We start from the raw sequence: 24,807 nt of genomic DNA, 5'->3' as shown, positions 1-24,807 counted from the left end.
TCCCTGCCCCGACACCACTACCACATCCGTCATAAAAGCCCTGCGCCAGCTCTTCATTCTGTTCGGATATCCCTGCTATATCCACAGTGATAGAGGGTCCTCCTTTATGAGTGATGAGCTGCGCTGGTACCTGCTAGCTAGGGACATTGCTACTAGTCGGACCATGAGTTATAATCCCCGGGGGAATGTACAGGTGGAGAGGGAGAATGCCACAGTGTGGAAGGCCACACTTTTAGCCCTTAAGTCAAAAGGGTTGCCAGTCTCTCGATGGCAGGAGGTCCTCCCTGAGGCACTCCACTCTATCCGCTCCCTGTTATGTACGTCCACCAATGCCACCCCTCACGAACGCCTATTCTCTTTTCCCAGGAAGTCTGCCACTGGGACCACCCTACCAGTTTGGCTGACGTCCCCAGGGCCAGTGCTGCTCCGGAAGCATGTGAGGAACAATAAATACTCCCCGCTGGTCAAGAGGGTTCACCTTCTACATGCGAACCCCCAGTATGCCTACCTGGTCTTACCTGATGGGCGGGAGGACATGGTCTACATCCGCGACCTGGCACCCACAGGAGCAGCAGACCACTACCCCGAACACTCCCCGGTAACTATGAACCCTGCACCCGAGGTGACACCGCGCACACCAAGCCCTACACAGACTCCTCACAACACTCATATGCCGGGCGTTTCGTACGTGCATATACCAGGCACCTCGCACACGTGTGAAGGATCACTGACGCCTAATGGGCTGACACCTCCAGTTAGGTCGGAACCAGCACAACCTCCGTCTCCAGTGCAAGCACCACCGGCTCCTGTGCAATCACAGCTGGTGCTACGTAGATTGCAGTGACAGATTCGACCACCTGATAGACTTAACCTGTAAATATACTTGTAAGAAACTTCGCTCCATGGGGGCTCTCTTTTAAAACAAAGGGGAGGGGTGAATGTGTGAACTACATATACCTGTTTGGACACGCCTCCCTGCTGACTGCTCCTGTGGCTCCTCCCACAGACCCCTGTATAAAGGCGATTGAGGCCTGAGCCCGGCCTCTCAGTCTCCAGGATGTAGTATGGTGGTCACTCACTGCTTGTTCCTTCTTCCAGTCAATAAAAGCCAATATCTCGCCTTCACATCTCAGAGTGAGTTATTGATGGTGCATCAGTAGTTCACCAGACCAAACTCAATTTTAAACCCCCTCTTGGCAATCATTGCCACTTCTTTATTTAGTCCTGAATGTGATAAGCTGAACTCGTCTAGGCAAGAGGCCTTGGGATGCGTTCCTGCATCACAATGTGACCACATTTCAAAAGGAGTCCACTGGCTCAGCAAGCTATGAGATGTCTTCTGAGTACGGAACATCACAATGTCGTCATGTGCATGGAAAACACTAACATCAGCTTTGGAACCTCGCTCTGCCGGACTCTTGCTCAAAATTTAATGAAATCCTGGGCCCATTTCTATGGTGTTGAAGCCGATTATTTCTCTCAGGGTGGTCCAAGATCTAAGTGCCACTGAGTAAACTGGAATGTTCTCACAGGGAGGTGCTGTTGGAGTAGCTGGGTAGCTTCTCTACATTTTAGAAATGGTAAGCACTGCAGCATAGTATAGTAGTGGCATAGAAAATTTATATGAGTAGACTGTGTGTTAATCAAACAGATTTCTTTATCCTGGATGAGCTGTAATTAAACAAAAAAGTAGCTTTGGGATCCATATCTACCATGCGTCACAATATGACTATACCTCAAGAGTAGTCTGTTAAACATAACTTCTAAGGTGTCTTGTATTTGTGCAATAAGTCATAGAGACGTTTGTCATTCTTTATTTAAGTTTAACCCTTTCAGTCTTTCATGGCCTTTTGGTCAAAATCTTGTCACACAAGCTCAAGGTACTTTTTGGAAAAGTTATATATTCCACCTGAATTTTTGACTTCGAGCAGCAATGAAATACCCTTGGGTCAGGAAATCTGATGGATCTGGTCAAGATTGAGTAAGCTTTCATTTGTTGCATTGAATTAACGCTCCAAATTTATCTCCCACCTGTCCCGCCTCGGACAAAATGTCTTGTTCTTCATACTCAAGGTCTTACTTGCTTTAATAATCCTTCACAGCAACACTACTTGTACGGATTAATATAAATAATTAATCCAGTAGAATTGAATATTCCTAAGGACAAGAGACATAGAACTGCGAAGGTAAGTATTTTGGTTGCTTATGTAAGTGTCCATGAAGACCAGTTCATTTATTACTAAAATTTCATTGCCAGATCCATCAAGGAGAGATGTTCCCTTTGGATTCTGTGTGCATTATCTTTTAACACAAGGAAGGATCATTATAACTGCAGACCTCATTTACTGATTGGATTAGGAGTCTTCTGGGTCTTTCAATTCAGTACTCTAGTATAGCTGAAAGCTCTCAGTATATTCTCATCATGTACAGTCTCCTGTGCACTCTGCTTAGTGGTTGCATCAGAGGAATCAGCTTCTCTGCCCAGGATTTGGAACTATTTATACTACATCTTAAGTGCAGAGAGATTATCTTTTGTGTCTTTCAGTGCAGCTTTGTTCATTTCTGACTGAAGCCCTATCTGCCAGGATGTTGGTCCAGTTATGTTTCAGCTCAGGAAGGGTATCAGTTCACTGGCTCCCGTTGCAGAGCTGGTGATGTCATAGATGTCAGCAACGCATTATTCGCAACTGAAATGTATAGCGTTTTTTATTCACTGTCCTACTTCAAGTCACCACCCACATACACCTTTTTGTCATATTCTTTGCCTGCCTTCTATGCTACTTACAACACCACCAATCTTTGTATCATCTGCGAACTTACTAATCTGCCCATCTACATTTTCATCCGGGGCAGTTATATACATCGCCAACAGAGGAGGTTCCAGTACAGATCTCTGCGGAACACTGCTAATCACAGGCCTCCAGTAAGAAGAAGTCCCTTCAACCACTGGCGAGCCAGTTCAAAATCCAAATGGCTATTCACTATGGATACCATGCATCTTAATCTTCTGGATGAGCCTCCCGTGAGGAAACTTGTCAAATTCCTCACTGAAATGCATGTAGACAACATCCACAGTTCTAAAAGTTCAAAGGTCCATTTAGTATCAAAACATGTATCCATCTGCAACTCTGAAATTTGTCTTCTCCAGATAGCCATGAAACAAGGAAAGGACATGAAAGTCATTCAGAGAGAAACATCAAACCCACACCCCCCCCCGTACAAAAAAGAATGGCACCCTGATAATCAAATAAAAGCCCCCTTCCCCTCTGAACAAAACAGAACAGGAACATCAACCCCCAAAAAACCAACCCCTCCCCGCACAAAAAAACTACCAGAACAAAACAGAGCATCAACTTCCAAGCACCCAACCCTGGCACAACAAAACAGAAAAGGAACAGGCAATAAAAAAGCACAGAATATAAAAAACACAAGTCTGAAAAAGTCCTCATTCCATAAACACAGTAGTCCAATCCATAAACACAGAACCACGACACCATCCTACGATATCACCGACATTCATCAAAAGAGGGACAGCATGTGAGTCAGAGATGCTTACTCTCCTGCCACAGTGAGCCACACAGCAAGAGGCCACTCACAGACTCCTTCTCTGGCAGTGATCAAAAAGCAGGCAGTTGACAATGAAACTCTTGCTTGCCTTTTGAATACACCTCGATGTCTCAGTCTTCCTCGATGCTTTAATCGGGCTTAATGGATGCTTTAAACAGTGAAACAGAGTTGAACATCGGTTGCACTCTTGGAGTTTCTTCACATTGAAGCTGTCTGAGTATGCACTCACTTCCTGGGATTTTCTTGGAGCCAGCAAAACACTGGATCACTCAAAGAACCCCTGAACTGTAAATCACAGGCTCTGACAATCCCAGAAACACGTTTTAGGTGTAAAACAGACATAAAAGAAGTAAAAAAATCCATTTTTGTTTGCTATCTGGATGATGTTGACTGAGGGAGCACTGTATGCAGGTGCTGTCTTGAATTAATTCTACACTCATCAATCACCTTCATCACGTCATCAAAAAACTGAATCAAGTTAGTAAGAAACAACTTGCCTTGCGCAAAATCATGCTGGCTTTTTTTAATTAAGAAATGGTGTTCCAAATACTCATAAATCCTATCCCTAAAAATTCTCTTCAGTATCTTCTCTACCACTGATGGAAGACTTGTTGGTCTAGAGTTTCCAGGATTATCTCGAGTTCCCTTCTTAAAAAATGGAAACTCGTTGCTACTTGCTTGTGGTTGGAAAGGACATTGATTGAGGTCCCGGCAATCTCTTCTCTTGCCTCTGTCAATAGTCTGTGGTATATCCCAACAGAATATTCCATGGGTCTTAGCCACTTTAATGCTCTTTCAGAGAGATAACATGATTTCCTCCTCAACTTTGAAATGCCCCAGCATATCAACACTGATCTCCCTATCCTCCAGGTCCTTATCCTTAGTAAATCCTGATGTAAAATACTCATTAAGGACCTCATCCACATCCTTTGCATCCAAGCAAGTGTTACCCACTTTATCCTTGCATGCTCTTACCCTCTCCCTAGATATCCTCTTGCTCTTGATGTTTGTATAGAATGCCTTGGGATTCTCTTTAATTCTACTTGACAAGGACATTTCATGGCTCCTACTGGCTTTACTAATTCCATTCTTGAGTTCTTTTCTGGATTCTTTATAATCCTCATGGGCTGATTTTGATTCTGGCTTCCTGATCTTTATATATTTTTTTCCTTTTTCTTCACACAAATATAATTTCAGACTACTTGTATCATGTAGGAATTTGGAGAAACAACAAATTAACTTTTATTGAATATAATGTGTTTAATTGCATAATGGTGCTGATGCTTTGCAATAGTTCAATTACGTTAAAAATACTTTGTTAATAATTTTCATTTGTACTCAGTGTCTGAGGCTTCTCGCTTAAGTGCCCAACAATAATTCAGCAGCACTGATGGATTCCAGTTGCCCTGGTATCTTTTCTCCATGACCGCAGTCTCCTGGTGAAACCTTTCACCATGCTCGTCATTAACAGCACAACCACTTGCAGGGAAGAAGTCTAAATGGGAATGCAGAAAATGAATCTTGACATGCTGCATTTTATGGTTTTATATGCTTGAAGCATGCTTTCAACCAGCTGCACGTATTTTGATGCTCTTTAGATGCCGAGAAGAATTTCAACAACTTCCTTGAATGCCTTCCATGTGATTTTCTCCAGTCCCACTAGAAATTCTTCAAATTGCCTGTCTTTGATGACCTGTTTGATCTGCGGACCAACAAAAATGCTTTCCTTTATCTTGGCATCAGTTATTCTAGGAAGCATCTGTCTCAAATATCAAAATCCTTCAAAGAAATTCTTGTGCCTGGTGATAGCAAATCCCATCCTTGCCCTGACCCCAATAATTATTACTAAAACCTGTCCTGCCATTCAGCAGCTGCATGTCCAAGCATGCCTGGACAAGACTGGACACTTTCTAGCTTACACTGTAGGCAACATTTTAATTAACTTGAATTATGAATTGAAATTATAAACATAAGTTTATTTAAAAAATGATGTGTGATAGGGAAATTTCATGGTATTTTCATAACCAGTAGCCCAAAATTCATAAGATACACCTAAAGGCTTTCAGGAAGCAAAATCTTTGTTGTCCAGTGTAATTTGCCCTGCTTCCAATTAATACTCTCCCACAAGGTCCATATTCTTTGTGGTGGCATGCTGGGGAGGCAGCATTAAGAAGAGGGACACCTCACATCTTAATAAGCTGGTAAGGAAGGTGGGCTCTGTCGTGGGCACAGAACTGGAGAGTATGACATCGGTGGCAGAGCGGAGGGCGCTGAGTAGGCTACGGTCAATCATGGGAAACCCTGAACAGCCTCTGCACAGCACCATCCAGAGACAGAGAAGCTGCTTCAGCGGCAGGTTGCTGTCAATGCAATGCTCCTCAGACAGGATGAAGAGATCATTACTCCCCAACGCCATTTGGCTCTACAATTCAACCACCGGGGGCAAGACATGTTAAAATGCCGGGGTTAGGACAAATGCACTTTAGTAAACTATTTAAGAACTTTTTAAAAGCTATTTATTAATGCTTTTTGGGAGGGTGATTTTAGATGCATATCATATTTATACTGTTAAATACTGTATGTAATTAGTTTTGCTACAATAAGTGTATGGGACACTGGAAAAATGTTGAATTTCCCCTTGGGGATGAATAAAGTATCTATCTATCTATCTATCTATCTATCTATCTATCTATCTATCTATCTATCTATCTATCTATCTATCTATCTATTTATCATTATCTAAAGCTACCTTGAAACTTAAGGAGTTGTGGTCACTGCTCCCTAACTACTCACCTACTGAAAGGCCCAATACCAGGTCCAGTACAGTCTCTCTACCTGTTGGGCCATTTACTGTACATATTGAATTAAGAAAACCTTCTGGATGCACCTAACAAATATTGTTATCTAAACCATTTGCATTAAGAAAGTCCCAATATATATAAGGGAAGTTAAAGTTCCCATCACAACATCCTTTTGTTTTGATATGTTTCCTTAAGCTGCCTGCATATCTGTTCCTCAATATCTTAGAGGCTATCAGGGTGTATTTACTACAATTCAATGAGAGTGATTGCACATTTCCTATTTTTGAGTTCTACCCATATAGGTTCAATGGACAAGCCCTCCATGATGCCTCCTCTGAGTGCAGTAATGGAAATCCCTCACCTCTTTTACAACCTTCTCTGTCTTTTTCAAACCTTGAAACCCTGGGATATTAAGCACCCATTCCTATCCCTCTCTCAACCAGGTCCCTGTAATGACCACAGCATCATAGTTCCACCTGCTGATCTATGCTCTTAAGTTCATCACCTCACCGAAAATGCTCCTAGCATGAAAATGCAAACACTTCAAACTATCTGTCCCATCATGTTTATTATTTTGCTCCTACCAGTTTTTACTGGTCATCACATCCACCTTCCTCTTCAACCCTCCACTTTCTGACACGATGTTCTGGTTCCCATCCCACTGCCAAACTAGTTTAAACCCTCCCAAGTGAAACTAGTGAACCTCCTGGCCAGGATACTGGTTCCCCTCCAGTTCAGGTGCAACCCACCCATCTTGTACAGGTCACCCCTGCCCCAGAAAACGTTCCAATGATCCAAGAACCTGAAACCCTGTCCCCTCCACCAGCTCGTCAGCTTCTCATTCATCTCTACTGTCAGCCAGTTCCTGCCCTGACAAGCACGTGGACCTGGGAGTAATTCAGAGTTTACTACCTTGGAGATCAGGCTCCTTGGCCTCTCCCCTAACCCTCTATACTCACTGCACAGGACCTCTTCCCCCTCTCTGCCTATGTCATTGGTGCCAATGTGCACCACGACCTCTGACTGCTCACTGTCACTCTTGAGAATATTTCTCATCCACTCAGAGGCATCCTTGACCTTAGTACCTGGGAGACAACACACCATCCTGGTGTCCTTCTCATGGCCACAGAATCTCCTGTCCATCCCCCTAACTATTGAGTCTCCCATCACTATTGCCCTACTTACCTTCACCCTTCCCTGCTGAGCCACTGAGCTGGCCATAGTGCCACTGGCCTGGCTGCTGCTGATGTGCCCTGATGGGGTATGCCCCCACAATATCCAAAGGGGTATACTTCCTGGTGAGGGGAATGACCACAATAGAACCCTGAGGTGACTGCCTATTCCCCTTACTTCTCCTTCTGGTCACCCATCTACTGTTTGAAGTCTGCACTCTGTGTGTAGCCACCACAGTAAAAGTCTCATCTATGAGATTTTCAGCCTCCTGGATGGTCCTGAGCATGGTCAGCTTCAGCTCCATTTCCTTGATCTTGTCAATCAGGAGCTGAAGCTGGGTGTACTTCCTGAAGATGTACTTATCAGGGAGTCTGTGAGGTACTTCGCCCGACTCACAGCAGCAGTATTCTACTGCCTTAACTGCCATCCTGCCGACACTAGTTCAAATTAAGTTCTACACTCAACTAAATGATTCCAAATGGCCAGTGCCCCTAGCCGCTGCCTGTTGAGACAAAGTCTAAACACTCTAAGGCAGTTAGTAACCTGGGCCACAGGAGATAGAGAAGTGGGTAACAGTCAGGAGGGGGAAGGGAAAGAAGCAGGTACTAGAGAGTACCCCAGTGGCTGTCCCCCTTAACAATAAGTATTCCTGCTTGAGTACTGTTTGGGGAGGGTGGTGAGATGGCCTACCTGGGGGAAGCAACAGTGGTCATGCCTCTGGCACAGAGACTGGCCCTGTGGCTCAGAAGGGTAGGGAAAGGAAGAGGATGGCAGCAGTGATAGGGGACTATATAGTTAGGGGGTCAGACAGGCGATTCTGTGGACGCAGGAAAGAAATGCGCACGGTAGTTTGCCTCCCTGGTGCCAGGGTCCGGGATGTTTCTGATCACGTCCACAATATCTTGAAGTGGAAAGGTGAACAGCCAGAGGTTGTGGTACATTGTGGTACCAATGACATAGTTAGGAAAAGGGAGGAGGTCCTGAAAAAAAAACTACAGGGAGTTAGGAAAGAAGTTGAGAAGCAGGACCTCAAAGATAGTAATCTCAGGATTACTTCCTGTGCCATGTGATAGGAATAGAATGAGGTGGAGGATAAATGCATAGCTGAGGGATTGGAGCAGTGGGGAGGGATTCAGATTTCTGGATCATTGGGAACTCTTCTGGGGCAGGTGTGACCTGTACAAAAAGGATGGGTTGCACTTGAATCCGAGGGGGACCAATATCCTGGCGGGGATGTTTGCTAAGGCTATTGGGAAGAGTTTAAACGAGAATTACTAGGAGGTGGGAACCGAACTGAAGTGACGGAGGAAAGGGAGGTTGGCTCACAAATAGAGAAAGTTTGGAGACGGTGTGAAAGGGTAGATAGGCAGATGATAGAGAAGGGATGTGCTCAGTCCAGTGGTTTGAGATGTGTCTATTTTAATGCGAGGAGTATTATAAAAAAAGCAGATGAGCTTAGAGCATCAATCAGCACTTGGAGCTGTGCTGTTGTGGCCACTTCGAGCTTAGAGCATCAATCAGCACTTGGAGCTGTGCTGTTGTGGCCATTACAGAGACTTGGATGGTGCAGGGGCAGGAATGGCTACTTCAAGCGCCAGGCTTCAGATATTTCAGGAAGGATAGGAAGGGAGGCAAAAGAGCTGGGGGCATGGCATTGTTGAACAGAGATAGTGTCACAACTACAGATAGTGTCGTGGAAGGATTATATATAGAGTCTCTGTGGGTGGAAGTTAGGAATAGGAAGGGGTTAATAACTCTACTGGGTGTTTTTTATAGACCACCCAATAGTAACAGGGGCATTGAGGAGCAGACAGGGAGACAGATTCTGGAAAGGAGTCATAATAACAGGGTTGTTGTGGTGGGAGATTTTAATTTTGCAAATATTGATTGGCATCTCCCTAGAGCGAGGGGTTTAGATAGGGTGGAGTTTGTTAGGTGTGTTCAGGAAGGTTTTTTGACACAATATGTAGATAAGCCTACAAGAGGAGAGGCTGTACTTGACCTGGCATTGGGAAATGAACCTGTTCAGGTGTCAGGTCTCTCAGTGGGAGAGCATTTTTGAGATAGTGATCACAATTCTATCTCCTTTGCCATAACATTGGAGAGGGATAGGAACAGACAAGCTAGGGAAACATTTAATTGGAGTAAGGGGAATTATGAAGCTATCAGGCAGGAAATTGGAAGCATAAATCGGAAACAGATGTTCTCAGGATGAAATGTACGGAAGAAATGTGGCAAATGTTCAACGAATATTTGTGTTTGGTCCTGAGTAGGTATGTTCCAATAAGGCATGGAAAGGATGATAGGGTACAAGATCCGTGGTGCACAAAGGCTGTGTTGTAACTCTAGTCAAGAAGAAAAGAAAAGCGTATGAAAGGTTCAAAAAATGAGGTAATGATATGAATCTAGAAGATTATAAGGCTAGCAGGAAGGAGCTTAAGAATGAAATTAGGAGAGCCAGAAGGGGCCATGAGAAGGCCTTGGCAGACAGGATTAAGGAAAACCCCAAGGCTTTTTACAAGTACATGAAGAGCAAAAGGATAAGATGTCAGAGAATAGGACCAATTAAGTGTAACAATGGAAAAGTGTGTATGGAACCAGAGGAAATAGCAGAGGTACTTAATGAATACCTTGCTTCAGGATTCACTATGGAAAAGGATCTTGGCAATTGTAGGAATGACTTGCAGTGGACTGAAAAGCTCAAGAATGCAGATATTAAGAAAGAGGATGTGCTAGAGCTTTTGGAAAGCATCGTTGAATAAGTCACCGGAACCAGGCGAGATGTACCCCAGGCTACTGTGGGAAGTGAGGGAGGACATTGCTGAGCCTCTAGCAATGATCTTTGCTTCATCGATGAGGACAGGAGAGGTTCTGGAGGATTGGAGGGTTGCAGATGTTGTTCCCTTAATCAAGAAAGCGAGTAAGGACAGCCCAGGATGTTATTGGCCAGTGAGTCTTACTTCAGTGGTTGGTAAGTTGATGGAGAAGATCCTGCGAGGCAGGATTTATGAACATTTGGAGAGACATAATATGATTAGGAATAGTCAGCATGGCTTTGTCAAGGGGAGGTCGTGCCTACCGAGCCTGATTGAACTTTTTCAGAATGTGACTAAGCACATTGATGAAGGAAGAGCAGTAGATGTAGTGTATATGGATTTCAGCAAGGCATTTGATAAGATACCCCATGCAAAGCTTATTGAGAAAGTAAGGAGGCATGGGATCCAAGGGGGCATTGCTTTGTGGATCCAGAACTGGCTTGCCCACAGAAGGCAAAGAGTGGTTGTAGATGGGTCATGTTCTGCATGGAGGTCAATCACCAGTGGGGTGCCTCAGGGATCTGTTCTGGGACCCTTACTCTTTGTGATTTTTAAAAATGACCTGGATGAGGAAGTTGAGGGATGGGTTAGTAAGTCTGCTGATGACACAAAGGTTGGAGATGTTGTGGATAGTGTGGAGGGCTGTCAGAGGTTACAGCGGGACATTGATAGGATGCAAAACTGGGCTGAGAAGTGGCAGATGGAGTTCAACCCAGAAAAGTGTGAGGTAGTTCATTTTAGTAGGTCAACTATGACGGCAGAATATAGTATTAATTGTGAGACTCTTGGCAGTGTGGAGGATCAGAGGAATCTTGGGGTCCGAGTCCTTAGGATGCTTAAAGCTGCTACGACTCTATGGTTAAGAAGGCATATGGTCCATTGGCCTTCATCAATCATGGGATTGAATGTAAGAACCGAGAGGTAATGTTGCAGCTATATAGGACCCTGGTCAGACCCCACTTGAAGTACTGTGCTCAGTTCTGGTCACCTCACTATAGGAAGGATGTTGAAACCATAGAAAGGGTGCAGAGGAGACTTACAAGGATGATGCCTGGATTGGGGAGCATGCCTTATGAGAATAGGTTGAGTGAACTCAGCCTTTTCACCTTGGAATGACAGAGGATGAGAGGTGACCTGATAGAGATGTACAAGATAATGAGAGGCATTGATCGTGTGGATAGTCAGGGGCTTTTCCTCAGGTCTGAAATGGTTAACACGAGAGGGCATAGTTTTAAGGTGCTTGGAAGTAGGTACAGAAGAGATGTCAGGGGTAAGTTTTTTATGGAGTGCGTGGAATGGGCTGTCGGTGGCGATGGTGGAGGTGGGAATGATAGGGTCTTTTAACAGACTCCTGGATGGCTACATGGAGCTTAGAAAATAGAGGGCTATGGGTAAAGCCTAGGTAGTTCTAAGGTAAGGACATGTTCAGCATAGCTTTGTGGGCTGAAGGGCCTGTATTGTGCTGTATGTTTTCTCTGTTCCTATGTTTCTAACACTGGCCCACTCTAACAATGACCATTTCCACTATGCCACCCATTTACACCTTGTTTCTTTTAATTGGCCCTTGCTAAATTACCCAAGCAATCTCTTGCTTGGCAGACAAGTCCTGACAGGCCCCAGTCACTTTTTAAATCTGGCGTGAAACGTCCACAAGGAACTGTTTCTAGAACAGTCCACGATCACCCAAACAAAAATGAATTATTACACTAGCATCCATATTACCAGGTATGTCCTATATCGAATTAAGTGGCCACTGAGTTTATGATCATGATCTTCTGCTACTGTAGCCCATCCAGTTCAAGGTTTGACATGTGCATCCAGAGATGCTCTTCTGCACTCCTCTGTTGTAGGTGTGATTGTTTGCATTATTGTTACCTTCCGGTCAGCTTGAACTAGTCTGGCTATTCTCCTCTGACCTCTCTCATTACCAAGATCCTTTCACCCACAGAACTGTTACTCACTGAATGTTTTCCTTCTGTTTTTCTCATTATTCTCTGTAAACTCTAGAGAAGGTTGTGTGTGAAAATCATGGGAGATCAGCAGCTTCTTGTTACAAGTGGGCATTGGGAGTGGACCCAAGCGCAAGACACAGACACTGAGATACTATAAATTGAACTGTGTTTATTGAGAATTGCTAGGAAAGCCAGGAATAAGGACAAAATGTCAACAAGGATGTAAAACGCTGAATAACAATCTGGTAAAACCTGGATTTGACTTGGACTCGGACTTAACTCAGACTCGGGACTTGGATCTCGACTCGGAATCGGGACTTGGAACTCGGACTTGACTTGACCTGACTTGGAACTCAGAGCCTGGACTCAGACTTGACTGGACTGGAACACTGACTTGGACAATGAAGAGACAGAATACCCAACAAAGAGCAGCAGCAATCAGCCGGACCCACTCAGCTGGAGGGACTTGGACAACGAAGAGACAGAATATCCAACTCAGAGCAGCGGCAAACTGCCAGACCTACTCAGCAGGAAAGGACTTGGACAATGAGGAGACAAAACCAAACAACGACAGTCCATTCGTATCTTTGCTCGGAGTGGCAGCAAATGACCCGCAAGTCTCAGCCGGCCAAGAAAATGACAGAATCCGTACCTTACTCAGAGCAGCAGCAAACAGCCGGCATCTCAGCTGGACATGAAAATGATTGAATTTGCTAAGCAGCCACAGGCACCGAAGCAACTTAGAGTCCACGGTTCTCAGCTGCTCCGATGATGGTCCAGACATCTCAGCAGCCCGGTGACAAATTTCTGGTAACTGGCTTCTGGTGATGTGTTTCTGGTGATGAGTTTCTGATGACGGTCCAGCAAAGGAATTGCTGAACCCCGGAGCTATTTATGTTGTAGGCTCGAAATGAGGATCAGGTGCCTCAATCAACATGCCCAACAGAACACGGAGAAAAAGAAATAACCGGAATGCGGAGTCCACGGACCAGACCGTGAGACTTCTGAGATACTCAAACTGCCCTGTCTGGCACCAATGGTGAAAGTCACTTAGATCACATTTTTTACTGATGTTTGTTCTGAACAACAACTGAACCTCTTGACCATACCTGCATGCTCTTATGCATTGAGTTGCTGTTCTTATGCATTGAGTTGCTGTTGCATGTTTGGCTGTTTAGATGCTTGCATTAACAAAAAAAAAATGACTACTGAGTGCATATTTTGCACCTGTTATAGTTTTCCCCTTTGTATTACCTTGTACTTATGATTTGATCTGTATAGATGACATGCAAAGAAAACATTTTCACTGTATCTTCGTATAAGTGACATTAATAAACCAATTATACTTGCCATGATTGCTATGCTAAGGTTTGTTCTTACTCCCCAGCAGCCAGTAGAAGAACTAATAAACCCAGGGGAAGCCTCTGCACACTGCTGGTGTCAGGAATCATCCAGGCTGCAACTCAATACAGCGGATGGGGAAACCATACCAGTGAGTTTCTAAAGGTAAATTTAAGTGATGTTACAATTGTTGGTGTTGTAATTGCCTGAAGCTGAGAGCAACATACGTTTTAGTGAACCAATAAATGGAATTCAAACTTCAGACGTCGGTGAATGAGCACGGTTGAATAATTTAATTTTAAATGGAAGCACTGTGATCAGACGATCTTTTCTCATTTGCTAAATGTCTATTGTACAATATAAGGAGATGAGGTGAGAAATTGATGTATGATTCTCTCTCCTCTATAACTTACAGCAATTAATCCCTCCTCACCTCTTCTCTCTTTTCCCATTCTCCATTTTGATTATCCTTTCATTCCTTCTCATCTGCTTACCTGCCCATCACCTCCATCTGATGTCCCTGCTCCTTACATTTCTTTCATGATCCACTGCGTTCTCCTATCAGATTTCCTCTTCAGCCCTGATGCACCATCAATAACTCGCGGAGATGTGAGGTGAGATATAGGCTTTTATTGACTAGAAGAAAGAACAAGCAGTAGTTGACCACTATACTACATCCTGGAGACTGAGGGCTGGTGGGCTCAGGCCTCAATCAACTTTATACCGGAGTCTGTGGGAGGACCCACAGGAGCAGTCAGCGGGGGGGGGGGGGGGGGGGGGCGTGTCCAGACAGGTATATGTAGTTCACCACAAGCCCTTTATCTTTTCCACCTATCCCATCCCAGCTTTCTCACCCCAATCCACCCACCTTCTCCCTCAGCTGGTCCCACTATCACCTGCCAGCTTGTACTTCCTCCCCTTCCTTCATCTTCATGTTCTGGCTTCTGCCCTTTCATTTTCAGTCTTGATGAAGGGTCTCGGCCTGAACCATGGCTGTTTATTCCTCTCCATAGATACAGCCTGACCTGCTGAGTTTCTCCAGCATGTTGTGTACATTGTTCAAGATTTCCAACAGCAGCAGAGTCTCTTGTGTTTAGGAGAAGATGAGGATTAGGATTTCAGTGACTCAAAAAAGAGAATTAGTGTCCTGGGAGGGATTATCCTAGCAGAAGTGGCTTTTTGTTCCTGTTTTAACAGGAAGTGCGACTGACATTGTGGGATTATTCTGCTTGCAATAGGACTGAAATTCATAAAGTAGATATCAGAAATTGCAGACATATTGCCAATCATTTTTCAGACAGTTTGGGAAATCAGACACCACTCATGTTTCCCAAAAGGAATACTTCAAGTTGCATTACTTTGCACGGAGATTGTCAGAGACAAGAACTGAGAAACAGCAGCAGTCAAATGGAGCTTTCAACACTCAGTACCATGGATTCAGACAGTTACATGACAGAAACAGGCCCTCTGACTTTATCAGGTTTGTACCAACCATAAAGCACCTATCTTTCTACACTAATCCTTTTACTATGCCCACAGTGCTTTGGGAGACTGGTCATGGCCCACATCTTCTCCAGCCTCCTCGGCAACTTTGACCCACTGCAATTTGCTTACTGTAAAAGCACATCCAAGTTGGATGCCATCTCCTTGGGCTTACACTTATTTCTGGAGCATCTGGGTAGCAAAGACACGTACTTCAGACTTTTATATATCGACTATAGCTCTGATTCAGTATCATAACTCTGAATAAACTCATGTCCAAATTCCAAGACCTAATACTCAGTAGCTCTCTTCCTTGATGGCAATCTATAAGGACAGGAAGCAACACCTTCATCTCAACTCAACATGGGTGCCCCACAAGGCTGGGTCCTCAGCCCCTACTCTAATCCCTGTATTGTCCTGACTTGGGTCCACTCCAACTCCATCTCAGGATTCCACACAAAACAAAGCTTATCACTGTACCTCAATACATGAGACAATAATAAATAACTTACCAATTAAGATGGCAGAGATCATTCCCCTGAAGGTTTGATGAGAGGTTAAAAAAATTATTTTCTCAAGACCATCTTATGGTTTTGTGATCAATGTTCTAAATAATTATTTTTCATAGATTCCACATCATTTAATTTTAATTTCACGTTTTCTGTAGTGGATCTCGAACTCATGTTGCTGAATTGTTCACTTAACCTCTGGATGATTTGATCTTTAAGTTGGTGGCGGTATAATCACTGCCCATTTTCACATTGTATGAGGCCAAACCATGGCTGGAGACCAGACTGTGCCTCACTTCTCAAGAGACAGAAATTGTCTCTTGCCTTGAATAGGTTCTTTGAATAGGATTTGGCTCAGTCTGGATTGAAGCTTGCTGTGAGGAATTCTGCTTATTTTCCAGGCTAGTTTCCATCAACAGAGGGACAGGGCAGCAGAAAAGCATTTCCCCTGCTTGGCTTGCGTTTTCATGTGTGTTTTTTTTTGTGCCTCTTTGAAGAAATCTTCTTTCTGGAATTCATCAGAGAGCCTTGCTGTGTTCATCATTTGCTGCCTCTACATTGGCATCTCAAATGATTTATTTACACAGCCAGATAAACTGCTCAAGTGACTTACTCCTGACCTAGACCTTCTGAGATTATTGTCACCTGCTTATTATATCATGGAGGAAAATATAGGTGACATGTTAATACGTAGTTTTTTTACAGAGAGAATGATGAGTACGTACACAATGCTGGAAGAACTCAGCAGGCCAGGCAGCATCCGTGAGAAAAGAGTAGACAATGTTTTGGGCCGAGACCCTTCATCAGGAATAGGGGGGAAGGGGGGACGTCACGTGATGACGTAGGATCGAGACGCTGGAACCCAGCCCTCCCGTAAAAAAGTTAATAAATTAATGTTTAAGTGAAGAAAAGTTAATTAATACTTTTTTAAGGTTACTTATAAACTACTCCAGATTGTTTTAAGCTATGCCTCATAAACAGAGGACGAAGAAAACTGCTACCGCGAAGACCGCTCAAGTTGGAACAGAATCAAGGCCTACTTCTACCGAAGAACCGCGGACTCAGGTACAACACACCACCGGTGAAACAGAAAAGGAGACTGCGGCAGCATCGGCCATTTCTAAAGGGAAAGATCAACGAGAACTGCGCAAGCGTAAAGGAACGAGCATGCGCAAAAGAGAACAACCAGAACTACAAATCCCAGCAACGACTGAAACCGACAGTGAAAGTGAGTCTGAGAGAGAGGCGGACTCTCTGGAAAAATCAGACGAAGATCGAGAAGATGAAAGTTCCTCTGAAAGTACAAAAAAGACTTTGAGGCAAATAATGCATAAATTAAAGGCATTAAAAGTAATTAAAAGTAACCAAAAAGTAATTACAGAAAAAATAACAAATATGGAGGCTATGTTTGATAAAATGACAAAGAAACAAGAAAAAATGGAAAAGAAAATTATAGATTTGGACGTCAGAATGGAAGAAATGGAGGGAAGAATGAAGAGGATGGAAGATGATAATGATGCCTGGACATCAGAAAGAAAACAACTCGTGGGAAAAATTGATAAACTTGAAAATTTTAGTAGACGCAACAATATTAAAATTGTTGGACTTAAAGAAGGTACCGAAGGAGAAGACCCAATAAATTTTTTTCAAAAATGGATTCCTGAAAAATTGGAAATGGGAGAAGAAGCTTTAATTGAGATTGAAAGGGTGCACAGGAATAGGGGGGAAGAGGGCCGAAGCCCAGTAATAGAGATAAGGGAGGGGGTAGGGTCTAGAGGCGCCAGGTGGAAAACCAATCAGAGGAAAGATAAAGGGGGGAGGGGGAGGGGATAAATTCCTCCACAATTTCCGCCACGTTCAACAGGACCCCACCACCAAGCATATCTTTCCCTCCTTACACCTCTCCGCTTTTCGCAGGGATCGTTCCCTCTGCGACTAGCTGGTCCACATGTCCCTCCCCACAGAACTCCCACCTGGCACTTATCCCTGCAAGCGCAAATGCTACACCTGTCCCCACACCTCCCCCCTTACCACCATTCCGGGCCCCAGACAGTCCTTCCAGGTGAGGCAATGCTTCACCTGCGAGTCTGCTGGAGTCGTCTATTGCATCCGGTGCTCCCGGTGCGGCCTCCTCTACATCGGCGAGACCCGACACAGATTGGGGGACGGCTTCGTCGAGCATCTACGCTCCGTCCATCACAATAGACAGGATCTCCCGGTTGCCACCCACTTCAACTCTGCCTCTCATTCCCATCTAGATATGTCCATACATGGCCTCCTCTACCGCCATGATGAGGCCAAACTCAGGTTGGAGGAGCAACACCTCATCTATCGTCTGGATAGCCTCCAGCCTGGTGGTATGAACATTGAATTCTCCAATTTCCAGTAATTCCCTCCCCTCCTTCCCCTATCCCAGGTCCCTCTCTCCCTTTTCAACTTTCTGCTTCTTTATCTCTACCTCCCCCCTTTATCTTTCCTCTGATTGGTTTTCCACCTGGCGCCTCTAGGCCCTACCCACTACCCTATCTCTATTACTGGCCTTCTCTGCTCGGGCTGAAGATACAAAAGCCTGAAAGTATATCCCACCAGGCTTGAGGAGAGCTTCTACCCCAATGTGTTCAGATTCTTGAATGGATCTCCTGTATCATAACCTACTGGACCTCAGTATGATCTTGCACCTGTTTGTTTCTCCACTGCTCTTTCCCTGCATCTTTTACACTTTATTCTGCATTGCCCTTGTTTTACCTTGTTCTTCCTCAATGTACAGTGCAATGATGTGATCTGTGTGAACAGCATGCAAGCTTTCCACTGTATCTTGGTAAGTGTGTGAATCATACACCAAATTCAAAACCAAAAATTACTTCCTTCCAGACCCTGAGCTCTCCCATTCAGTCAGATACACACAAATATGAAGACTGACCAATGAGTCCCAGGGTCAGAGGCCATCAGAACAACATGGCCAGTCTCCATCCCCAATGGACATCAATGACCCTGATGACTTTTTAAACCATAATTTGATGGTTTCATGTTAAACACTGATGACAGTAGCTTATATTTCAAATTAGCATATTTACATAATTAAACAAATGCTTTAGAGGTTATTTGACCCCATTTTCTATTTCAGTAAGTAGACTAAAGGCCAAGATTGCACATGCCAATTAAAAATTTCTTCAACCTGCCCTGTTATGTTCAACAAACCATGCACTCTTACCCCAGTGCACGTTTGATCTTGTGCTCCAGAAGCAGAATCAGGCTTATTATCACTGACATTCGTTGTGTTGCTGCAGCAGTAAGGGCAGCACAAAAATATATTGTTAGTTACAAAAATAAATAAATAGAGCTAAAGACAAATAATGAGGTTGTTTTCAAGGGTTCACGGACCATTCAGAAATCAGGTAGTGGAGGGAAAGAAGCTGTTCTGAAACTATGATGCGGGACTTCAGGCTCCTATACCTCCTTGTTGATGATGACGTGTCCCAGATGGTGAAGATGCTTCATATGGATGCCACTTTCTTGATGAACCACTTGAGGGCTGTGTTTGCAATGGTGGCTGTGTTTGCAGTCCACCAGTCTGAACGTTCTCCACTGTACCGCACGTTTATAGAAATTTGCCAGCCTTTGTTGACATACCAAATCTGCCCAGACTCAGAATGAAGTTGAGCTACTGTCATGCCTTCTTTGTAACTGCATCAATGTGTGGGCCCAGGATAGACTCTCTGAGATGTTGACACCAAGAAACTTGAAGCTGCTCGCTGACCCTTCAATGAGTGTTGGTGTACATTCTCACGACTTCCCCTTCCTGCAGTCCACAAACAATTCCTTGGTCTTGCTGACATTGATACATTTAAACCCAGGAAATTACATGTTTACATGAAGAATTATGATCTAATTTGAAGATGTTAGGTCAGTAATTTTATAAAAAAAATGCAGTCACAGAAAGAACATGCAAACTCTACATAGGTGCCACAAGAGGACAAGGAAGAACCCAAAATGATGGAGCTGTGAGGAAGCAACCACCCAGGTTCAACTCAACTCCAAATCAAAACCAATGAAGAAAGTAAAATTGTTATTGCAATGAGATATTGGTACCGCATTGCCTCCTGCTGGTTCATCTGCAAAAGAGCTGTAAGAACATAGAACATAGAATAGTACAATACACTACAGTAACTTCGGCCCTCAAGATGATAAGACCATAAAATATAGGAGTGGGAGTAGGCCATTCGGCCCATCATGTCTGCTCCACCATTTCATCATGGCTGATCCAATACTTCCAGTCATCCCCAATCCCCTGCCTTCTCCCCATACTCTTTGATGCCCTGGTTATTCAAGAACCTATCTGCCTCTGCCTTAAATACACCCAATGACTTGGCCTCCACAGCTGCTCGTGGCAACAAATTCCACAGATTTCCCACCCTCTCACTAAAGTAATTTCTCTGTATCTCTGTTCTAAATGGACGTCCTTCCATAGAACCATAGAACACTACAGCACAGAAAACAGGCCATCTGGCCCATCTAGTCTGTGCTGAAACTTTATTCCGCTAGTCCCATTGACCTGCACCCAGTCCATAACCCTCCAGATCTCTCCCATCCATGTATCTATCCAATTTATTCTTAAAACTTAAGAGTGAGCCCACATTTACCACGTCAGATGGCAGCTCATTCCACACTCCCACCACTCTCTGAGTGAAGGTTTCTCCAATGTTCCCCCTAAACATTTCCCCTTTCACCCTAAAGCCATGTGCTCTTGTATTTATCTCTCCTTATCTGAGTGGAAAGAGCCTACTCACATTTACTTTGTCTATACTCCTCATAATTTTGTAAACCTCGATCAAATCCCCCCGATTCTTCTACACTCCAAGGATTAAAGTCCTAACCTGTTCAATCTTTCCCTGTAACTCAACTCCTGAAGACCTGACAACATCCTAATAAATCTTCTCTGCACTCTTTCAGTCTTACTGATATCCTTCCCATAGTTAAGTGACCAGAACTGCACACAATACTCCAAATTTGGCCTCACCAATGTCTTATACAACCTCACTATAACATCCCAACTCCTATACTCAATACTTTGATTTATGAATGCCAGGCTGCCAAAAGTCTTCTTTACAACCCTGTCTACCTGTGACACCACTTTCAGAGAATTATGTATCTGAACTCCCAGATCCCTTTGTTCCTCCGCACTCTTCAGTGTCCTACCATTTACTGTGTATGTCCTACCTTGATTTGTCCTTCTAAAATGCAACACCTCACACTTGTCTGCATTAAATTCCATCTGTCATTTTCTGGCCAATTTTTCCAGTTGGTTCAGATCCCTCTGCAAGTTTTGAAAGCCTTCCTCGCTGTCCACAATGCCTCCAATCTTAGTGTCATCAGCAAAACTTACCACAATTCCATCCTGAAGTCGTGTGCTCTTGTCCTAAACTTCCTACCGTTGGAAATAACTTTTACCAAGGTCTCAAACCTTAATTAGCTTGTTAGGACAATGGCTGGTTAACAGTCATCATTAGGAAAGGCTAGGTGATGCAAATTTCAAAGCTTTATAAATACCCTGATGTCTCAAATCTTGTCCCAACAATCAGCAGCCATAGGCTCCTTTAAGTAGCTGCCTAGTACTCTGAAAATTCAAATAAATAGTGCCCACAAAGCAGGAGAAGGCTGTAAGAAGATAGCAAAGGGTTTTCAGGTAGCCGTTTCCTCAGTTCGTAATGTAATTAAGAAATGGCAGTTAACAGGAACGATGGAGGGCAAGTTGAAGTCTGGAAGACCAAGAAAACTTTCCCAGAGAACTGCTCATAGGATTGCTAGAAAGGCAAATCAAAACCCCTGTTTGATTGTAAAAGACCTTCAGGAAGATTTAGCAGACTCTGAAGTGGCTTTGCACTGTTCTACTGTGCAGCGACACCTGCACAAATATGACCTTCATCAGAAGATCATCAGAAGAAAACCTTTCCTACATCCTTACCACAAAATTTAGCGTCAGAAGTTTTCAAGGGAACATCTAAATAAGCCTGATGCATTTTGGAAACAAGTCCTGTGGCCTGATGAAGTTAAAATAGAACATTTTGGCCACAATGAGCAAAAATATGTTTGGAGAAAAAAGAGTGCAGAATTTCATGAAAAGAACACCTCTCCAACTGTTAAGCACAGAGGTGATCGATCATGCTTTGGGCTTGTGTTGCAGTCAGTGGTACGGGGAACATTTCACTGGTAGAGGGAAGAATGAATTCAATTAAATACCAGCAAATTCTGGAAGCAAACATCACATCATCTGTAAAAAAGCTGAAGATGAACAGAGGATGGCTTCTACAACAGGATAATGATCCTAAACACACCTCAAAATCCACAATGGACTACCTCAAGAGTTGCAAGCTGAAGGTTTTGCCAATGCTCTTATAGTACCCTGACCTAAACATCATTGAGAATCTGTGGATAGTCCTCAAAAGAGCAGTGCATGCAAGATGGCCCAAAAATCTCACAGAACTAGAAGTCTTTTGCAAAGAAGAATGGATACAAATCCCACAAATAAGAATTTAAGGACTCTTATCTGGCTACAGAAAGCATTTACAAGCTGTGATACTTGCCAAAGGGGGTGTTACTAAGTACTGACCATGCAGGGTGCCCAAACTTTTGCTTTGGGCCCTTTTCCTTTTTTGTTATTTCAAAACTGTGAAAGATGGAAATAAAAAAGTAATCTTGCTTAAAATATTAAAGAGATGTGTCATCTTTAACTTTATGTCTTTTGGAAATCAGGCCATCTTTTACTCGCTTAGCTATTCATAGTAACAGAAATTTTGACCAGGGTGCCCAAACTTTTTAATGCCACTGTATATACGTATGTATATGTAATTGTTAAGGATGCTCAGCAGCATTTAAATCCCTCACCTACACTGACATTCTCTTTCTCCCCCTCCCCCTTCCCTCTTCCAACCCCCGCTCTGGCATCTGAAATTCCCCGTGGCCAACCATTTTAATTCCTATCCCCTTTCCCATGCTGACATGTGAGTCCATGACCTCCTCCTCTCCCACAATGAAGCCACTCTCAGGGTGGAGGAGCAACAAATCATATCCCTTCTAGGTAGCCTCCGCCTTGATGGCATGAATATCAAATTGTCCTTCCGGTAGTATTTTTTTCTGGTTTTTTCTTTTCCCCTCCCTCTTCCATTCCTCACTCTGAGCTCTCCCCTCTTCACCTCACCTGCCTATCACCACCTCCCGGTACCTTTCCTTCATCTCTTTCTGCTACAGTCTATTCTCTTCTCTTGTCAGATTCCTTCTTCTCCTGTAGTTTACTGTTCTCCCACCTGGGTTTCACCTATCACCTTCTAGACTGTCCTACCTCCCCTCGTCCCACCTTTTCATTCTGGCGTCTTCTCCCTTCCTTTCTGCTCCTGATGAAGGGTCTCAGTCTAAAGCATCAACTGTTTATTCATTTTCATAGATGGTGCCTGATGTGCTGAGTTCCTCCAGTATTTTGTGTGTTGATCAGATCCATATTCCAGCTGATAAACCAATTGGGCGATTTATCACCCTTGACATTAATTAACATCACTGAATAAGAGGCAAAATAAATAGCATTTTGATCATATCTGCATCACTGAGTTAATGTATACTGAGGTTTGCTTGTGCTTTCATCGTAAAACTTTATTCTATAGTAGAACACCACTTGATCAATGTGCTATCACTTGCTTTTTGAAGGATCCTTCCAATTCCCCTCAATCCCTGTTCCCCCTCTGTGGAGCTGCATTTATTTTCCTTTTCAAATATACGTCCAATCCTCCCTTTGAAATATTTTTGTTTGAAGTGCTTCAGGCTGTGGGTTGAAGTACATTGGAGGAGGGCAAGCATGAATCAATGTCATGTGCTTGGACAACAACCTATTTTGGATACAGTAAAACAGTCCAGCAGATGGAGCAGATGGATACTCGACCTTCCGAAAAATCAAATTGCAACCCAGGGTAAAATGTATGTAAATTAGCACAATAATGAGTAGCACAACAAATTCATTGTGAAAATAGGATTGGGGTGGTGTGCAAAGATCACAACTGCTGTGGCATTGCCATGCAGGTGACTGCGAAGGTTGGGGTAACTAGTGGTGGCTAAAAACTCCAGTGATTCAGTCAATCCCAATGTCAGTAACTGTGAGGAGCTTGCATATTCTACTTTCCTCCCAGACCCCAATGATATCCCAAAGATAATCAGCTGCTGTAAATTGTCCCTAATGTGTACCTCAATGATATAATCTAGGATTGGAGTTGGTTTATCGTTGTAGATCAAGATAAAACAATAGTAATGCAGAATAAAGAGTAACCGCTACTGAGAAACTGCAGTTCAGGTAAACAATAGGGTGCAAAATAATAAGAAGTTTGATTGTGAGCTTAAGAATCCAATTGATCTAAATTGCGAACTATTTAATAGTCTTATAATAGCAGTGTAGAAACTGCCCTTGAGCCTGCTGGTACCTGCTTTCAGACTTTTGTATCTTCTCAATGGAAGAGGAAAGAAGAGAGTGGCTGGTGTATTTGCTTATGCTGGCTGCCTTACTGAGGCAGTGAGAATTACATACAGAGTCCAAGGAGGGAAGGCTGGTTTCTGTGATGCAGTGAGCTGTGTCCAAAATTCTCTGCAGTTTCTTGCCGTCACACGCAGAGCAGTTGCCGTACCAAGCTGTGAAGCATCCAGATAGGAAGCTTTTGCTGGGAGGAGGTTGATGGGAATGTGGAGATAATAAAACAGATGCTTGATGGATGGCAAGGGCCTAGTAGGCCAAAGGACCTGTATCTGCATTATATGAATATATAACCTTAATACACTCTCTAAGGGGACCATTGGAATTGATGAGGAGGTGACAGAATGAGGCAGCACCCATCTCCAGTGTGTAGTCACCCCTTGATATCAGTTCCTGTACTACAAGTTTTCCCATTGCTCTGCTGCTCTGAACCGATTCTATGACCTACAGATTTATGTATAAGGACTCTTTGCAACTCATGTTTTCAATATTTTTTATTTGCACAGTTTGTCTTCTTTTGCACATTTACTGCTTGCCAGTGCTTGTTTATGTTTAGTTTTACATAGATTCTATTGTATTTCTCTATTTTTCCTGTAAATGCCTGGAAAAGAATGAACCTCGAGATGGTATATGGTAACATACAGTATACATACATTGATA

General features: G+C 43.6%; 1 long non-coding RNA gene across 2 annotated transcripts; it reads right to left on the bottom strand.

The window, feature by feature from the left end:
- Nucleotides 1–4,939: 4,939 nt before the first annotated feature.
- Nucleotides 4,940–16,438, bottom strand: LOC132394393 (uncharacterized). Of its 2 annotated transcripts, none has more exons than XR_009512309.1 (3): nucleotides 16,367–16,438; nucleotides 14,145–14,286; nucleotides 4,940–5,269 (listed from the first exon to the last, which is right to left on the bottom strand). It is a non-coding gene; the product is annotated as an uncharacterized LOC132394393 (long non-coding RNA). The 2 variants fall into 2 exon arrangements; XR_009512310.1 differs by lacking the exon at nucleotides 16,367–16,438 and adding an exon at nucleotides 15,645–15,821.
- Between the last annotated feature and the right edge of the window lie 8,369 nt (nucleotides 16,439–24,807).

The sequence above is a fragment of the Hypanus sabinus genome, chromosome 5 (assembly GCF_030144855.1).
Source record: "Hypanus sabinus isolate sHypSab1 chromosome 5, sHypSab1.hap1, whole genome shotgun sequence".
In the NCBI taxonomy this organism is placed as follows: domain Eukaryota; kingdom Metazoa; phylum Chordata; class Chondrichthyes; order Myliobatiformes; family Dasyatidae; genus Hypanus; species Hypanus sabinus.
The sequence above is the reverse complement of the archived record's forward strand: the minus strand, read 5'-3'. Positions and strand labels throughout refer to the sequence as shown.